The sequence below is a fragment of the Carya illinoinensis genome, chromosome 15, assembly GCF_018687715.1.
Source record: "Carya illinoinensis cultivar Pawnee chromosome 15, C.illinoinensisPawnee_v1, whole genome shotgun sequence".
Taxonomy (NCBI): domain Eukaryota; kingdom Viridiplantae; phylum Streptophyta; class Magnoliopsida; order Fagales; family Juglandaceae; genus Carya; species Carya illinoinensis.
This window is the reverse complement of record NC_056766.1, coordinates 3,121,222-3,126,950: the sequence shown is the minus strand read 5'-3', so window position 1 is coordinate 3,126,950 and position 5,729 is coordinate 3,121,222. Positions and strand designations below refer to the sequence as shown.

At 33.1% G+C, this 5,729-nt stretch overlaps 1 long non-coding RNA gene across 2 annotated transcripts; it reads left to right on the top strand.

Annotated features, from left to right (window-relative positions):
* Positions 1-447: 447 nt before the first annotated feature.
* Positions 448-3,653, top strand: LOC122297510. 2 transcript variants are annotated; one of them, XR_006238800.1, is made up of 8 exons: positions 448-580; positions 803-836; positions 2,009-2,074; positions 2,313-2,389; positions 2,553-2,675; positions 2,953-2,999; positions 3,133-3,220; positions 3,349-3,653. It is a non-coding gene; the product is annotated as an uncharacterized LOC122297510 (long non-coding RNA). The 2 variants fall into 2 exon arrangements; XR_006238801.1 differs by having other exon boundaries at positions 2,009-2,224.
* The last annotated feature ends 2,076 nt before the right edge of the window (positions 3,654-5,729 follow it).

Here is a 5,729-nt window from a genome sequence, read left to right as displayed (position 1 = left end):
TTATATAAAAAGAAAATTAATTTTTTTAATAATAAATTTTACTATTTTTTAAAACGGTTACATGGTACTTACACACTTCACAACTATATATAATATTAATCAATTTATATATACCATCGATCAATTCCTAGGGCAACAATCAAGCGCAGATCATTGCCGACTTAATTTATAATCTTGCTTCTTCTTCTTTTCTATACTATATGTATTGCCTAATTAATATTCACTACAAGAAATTTAGCTTTTTCTCATGAAAGTTTTATCCCAAGCTTTACATTCGTGGCAAATACTTAGTTTATGACACCAAAAGTGTCCGTGTGAAAAGAAGAAGTTATTTTCTACTAAATTACGTCCGACGAGCAAGAAGCCGTGGTAAAAAAGATTTTTTGGGGCGAAAAAATACTTTTAAATATTACATCCCACTTTCCCCTTATTTCTTTTTTCCCCAGCCCGATACCCGCTCGTTCTTCCTTCCCCCTTTTCTTTTCCCCCCGCTTGATACTACCTCTCTGTTCTCTTTGAGTTTGCTGCCGCCCTTCCTAAGCCGTGCTTGCTGGTGTGCTATCGCCACCTCGCCGAGGAGGTGAGTCTCTAATCCTCCCATATTAATTTCTTTCTCTATCTTCGTTTCTTTGGGTTTGCGTCTCTCTCTCTCTCTCTTTCTCTCTCCGTTTCTCTCACTCTCTATTTCGCCCTAATTATGTCTCTCTCTCTCTCTCTCTCTCTCTCTCTCTCTCTCTCTCTCTCTCTCTCTCTCTCTCTCTCTCTCTCGGTTCCATCGTCGTATGTGGGGGATCTTGACCAGAGCGTGGACGACGGGCTGCTGCTCACCAGAATGGGTCTGTGTTTTTCAAATTTTCCCCCTCCCGATTTAGGTCTATGGATTGGAAGCATTTTATCAGAGCATAGTACTATTTTTTGAATTTTAATGGAGTTCTTGCGTGTTTGGGAAAGTTCACTTATTTTTTATATCCTCCATTATTGATTGTGAATCTGTTACGAATTGCAGTGCTTTTTTTTTTTTTTTTTTTTTTATATCTACATTAGGGACTTTTTTTATGTTGAAGGATGGGTTTGGATCAGTTTTTTAGATATTGATTTAGAATTGATTTGGGGTTTTGGGAGCTTTGTCGAATGTTCTTTTGGGTGATATACATCCGAGAGTTCATGAAAGTGAGTTTTATCTGATTTTTGTTAATATGGGGTTGCTCAACCTCCTCGGGAGGTAGTGAAAGTATCATCATTTGTCATATTTGTGGTGCCCCATGATTTGGGTAGGAAAAGAGGGTGGGTAGTTTTGTTACAAACCTTTGTCTAAGCTATAAAAATTTTCTCAAAGGAAACCTTCTCTAAGTGCTGTGATCTTGGGATTTTGGTAGCTCTAGCTGCTGTGAAATATTTAATTCACATCTAATCAAATAAATGCACACTGAGGAGGGCAGTAATCTCTGCTAGTTTGGAGGAAGGGAAAAGAACTTAGAAATTAACCTGGTAGCATCATTGATGGTACTTATATTTTGCAAAATGGAACCAAATATGTGCATACCCATGTGTGAATAATATCTATCATATACGTTGACAGTTTAGATGGCCTTTATATGGGATTTTTGGCTATTCTGTTTTGCTTTGCAGCCTTAAGTTTTGGTATAATGGCTTTAATTGGAACCTTATTGTAGATGGTTCTTAACTTTGTTATCATTTACTGTTGCTTTCAGTCGTATATGGAGGTTTGATTTTGTTATAGTAGTATGTTCATATATATCTTTGTTTTTAGATACATTTAGTTGATCTCTTTCTGACTAATTTGATCAGCCGAATTCAGACAGCTTATTATAAGTTAAAACTTCTTCTTTTCTTAAACACACACACACACACACACACACACACACACACACACACACACACACATTATATACAGTTAATCATCAGTTAGACCATTTTCATCGTTAATTTACCTTAACTAGTTCTTTATAGTAGTATCTTTTTTAATGATTTTTCTAATTAATTGCAGCACATTTCTGACTTTGGACATCTCAGGAAAAAGAAATCAATGGACAAACAAATTTAAGAAAACAAAGTATGTTATTATTATTATTTTGGTTGTTCTTTATTTTTGGATTCAGTAAGCATGCACTCATAATTTGGTGAAGATGATGATCTTGACATGTAAATGATCTTGCGCATGCGTGTTGATCTATCATGATCATCTACTCAGTTCAACGCAAAGGTTGCCAAGCTATTAATTCTGCTTTGAATCTTTTTTGTTCCACTACTTGCACTATAATGGACCATAATATATAATATATATATTGTAGGACAAGCACACTTTCTAAAAGTGGAGAAAATTCTGTTTCAAGGATCGTCCAAATACCAAAGTATGATGGTTTTCCAGGTATATATCTTGTATATATATATATATTTATTTTATTGTGAGACACATGTACTAATTTTTGAGTTGATCATTTGTGTAATAATGCAAAAGCAGCATGCATGCATGTGTGCTACTATATATCTTGTATTATAATATCCTCAATAATTATTATTGATCAATGCAGTCATCGGCCTATGGCAAGGTTTTTGTCCTCGATGGAGCACTACAACTTACAGAGAAGGATGAATGTTCTTACCAAGAAATGATGACCCACCTCCCACTTTGCTCTATTCCTAATCCAAACAAGGTACTTGATCAGATAATATTCCTTTTTACTATGAGAAATGCATTTCTTTATCTTAGGTATATTATTTCTAGTCATAAAGGTTTGTGCGATGATGCGGTACTATTTAAATATATATATAAATTTAAGCGATAAACATGTGAAACTAACTTAAATGTGTCGCACGATCAGTTAGTGTGACGGGGATAACAAGATCAAGAAGATCTAAGATAAAGAGTAGTATCGCTTTTCTCTTATATAATTAAGAAGTTCCTACTGATTCAGCATCTTATTTCAAAAGGTTTGGGCTAGTCTATTGCTGCAGTGATGGTCCTTAATAAATTCCAAGTGAGTTACTCTCTAGTCTCTGCTATTGCATTTATTTGTGCCTTATGAGTTGGTTAGTCTTGCATTTTCATTTATATATTTTTAAGTTTTGATTGGTGTGGTTTAATTTTTGTACCTTATTATCTGATTGCAGGAAAGGAAAGTAGAAGACACACGTATAACTTTTCAGCTAATGAAATTTTGTTGACCAAACACCATTCATTTTGCTTGTCATATTTGTGGTAAGATTTTTGCCATTTGCATAGTCGTCATGCACTTCTTTCATCTCTTTTTTTGCCTTTTGGTTGTCATATTAAATTATTTGCATTGAATAAATTTTGCCTTTAACTTTTTTGAGGACTTTCCACAGGTAGTTCAATTGATATGGTGATCCTCTATGATTTGGTTCTTGGTGAGCTGAAAGCTGACAAAGCTCATTCAAGTATTTGAATTTCAGTTAAGGCCAATGTCTTTATGTTGTATGTAATGAACACATTTCAAAAACTCAAGTGTTATTTGAATAAAATATCTACATTTGTGTTGGATTGGATTACATGGGCAGCAAGCATGTTGATATGTCTTGCAATACAAGATTTTGAGTTATATATATGGAAGTGTGAAGTGGAATGATGTGAATTGGTAGTAAATATTGAAGTGATATGTTGGTTGGGATTATTGTTGGTGTGTATGAAGATTGAAAGAACATTTGTAGATTGATATTATCAGCTGGATAGACTATGTTCAAAGTGGTTTTATTGCATTTCATTGGTGTACATGTTGGTTGTTATGTATTGAATTTTAATGAATGGTGGTTTATTGCATTTCATGGTTACGTTGATTTGTATATAATTTTTTAGCTTATATTAGACAATTTTTTATGATCATTTTTGGCTTAGAATGGGTTTGTTTTTGGTTTTACGGTTTGTATTTTTTTTTTCTAAATTCTTTTAGCATTTTCCACGAAGACAACTAGCGGCAAATACTATTTTTTTGCCGGTAGAAGTTTTTCCCCACAAATGTTGTAGTGGGTAATACTAATACCCACCAGTACCTCTCGTGGTATTTGCTCCTATTCTCACATAAACGAAAATGGATGCGCTTTTGCGACAAGCTTCATCGGCTCTTGCCACGAGATGTGTCGTGGGAAAACATAGGTATTGCCCATGACTTAAACCTTTCATGGGCAATAATACTTTTTGCGGCGAGTTTTACGCCACGAGCTCCCCACGGGCCAAATTGGTGGAAAAAATATTTTTCCCACAAAAACCTGACTTTTTGCCACGAATCGCCTCCTTGGAGAAAACCAATATATCTTGTAGTGATTACACTTTACATGTCATTAATTTATATAAATTTATATAATATATATATAATATGCTTACATACCGAACCACGTAAACTTCGATCTCCCTAATGTTTTCTATAGAACCCATTTATTTTCCTGTCCACATGATTTTGTCATATTCATCCACATGAAAGTGCCAGCCATCCGAAACGTGTCATGCATAGCTCAATCTTCCCAATCCTAGTGCTAACTTGGTGTGGAAACTATATATAAAAGTAATCGAGTTTAGCAAAGAGAACCATCATATACCTACCTGCGTTAATTACTCGACAAATATTATAAAATTCATTCTTCTTCTTCTCTAGCTCTAAGTTCTAAAGGTTAGATAGAAACTGTGAAGCATCATGTTGCATGACTTATAAACTCTTTAAGAGTTCTCTCAAGGAAGACTTTGATTTTAGTAGTGTGCTCTTTCTAGATTTAAGGTTCGAATCCTCTCTTGAATGCAGACAATTTTTATGGGTTATCAAACTAGGGATACTTCTTCTTGAATTGCCCAAAATGCACTTACGAAAACTTCTTGCAAAGGCCTATGTACTCTTAGAATTAGTTGAAACTTTATTTTTGAATATCCAATGCCATGTTTGTCCTTAGACTATATATATATATAGAGTGAGGTGTTTTGTGGGGGGTATGTACATAGCCAAGAGTGAAAAACTTTGGTGGATATGTGCGAGGGCACAATAATTAATTTGTAGTCGATCGGAGTTCGATGTTTGTCCTTGCCATGTTACATGTACATCATATCGATCTATAAAGAAAAGGTTGGGCATATTGAGTAGAAAGGACACAATAGATTCCATGTAAAAAAATAAAAATATTACCCTAGGAATCATAAAGTATTACTAGTGGAGATAATCAAAAACTCCATTTTTATTTTTTATTTTTTAATTGTAATTGACAGAAGAGTGATAATACTAGTTGCAAGAGAAATATATTTATGGCTTGTTTGGACACTTAGAGCATTTCAAAGTTCTATGAATAGTAATGAAATTATTTGAGTTAAGATGTTATATTAGATTTTGAAAAATAAGAGAGAAAAAATTGAATAAAATATTATAAAGTTAAGAAATAGTTTGAATATAAATTTTTTAATATTATTTTGTTTTGAAACTTGAAAATGTTATATTATTTTTATATTTTGTTTGAAAGTTTGAAAATATTATATTATTTTTTGTGTTTGAATAATAATTAAGTAATTATTAAAAAAAAAAGTTGAAAATTAAAAATTAAAAATCATTTTATATTTTAGTGATATGTTTGCATTTCATTGAACAAATTATCGTGAAACATATCATGTTACAAGTGAGTGATCGACAATATAGAATGTCTATAAAGTGATTTGATGATGTCATGGCGATTGATGATTGTGGATATCTAATATTCTCGCATTCATTTCATTCTTA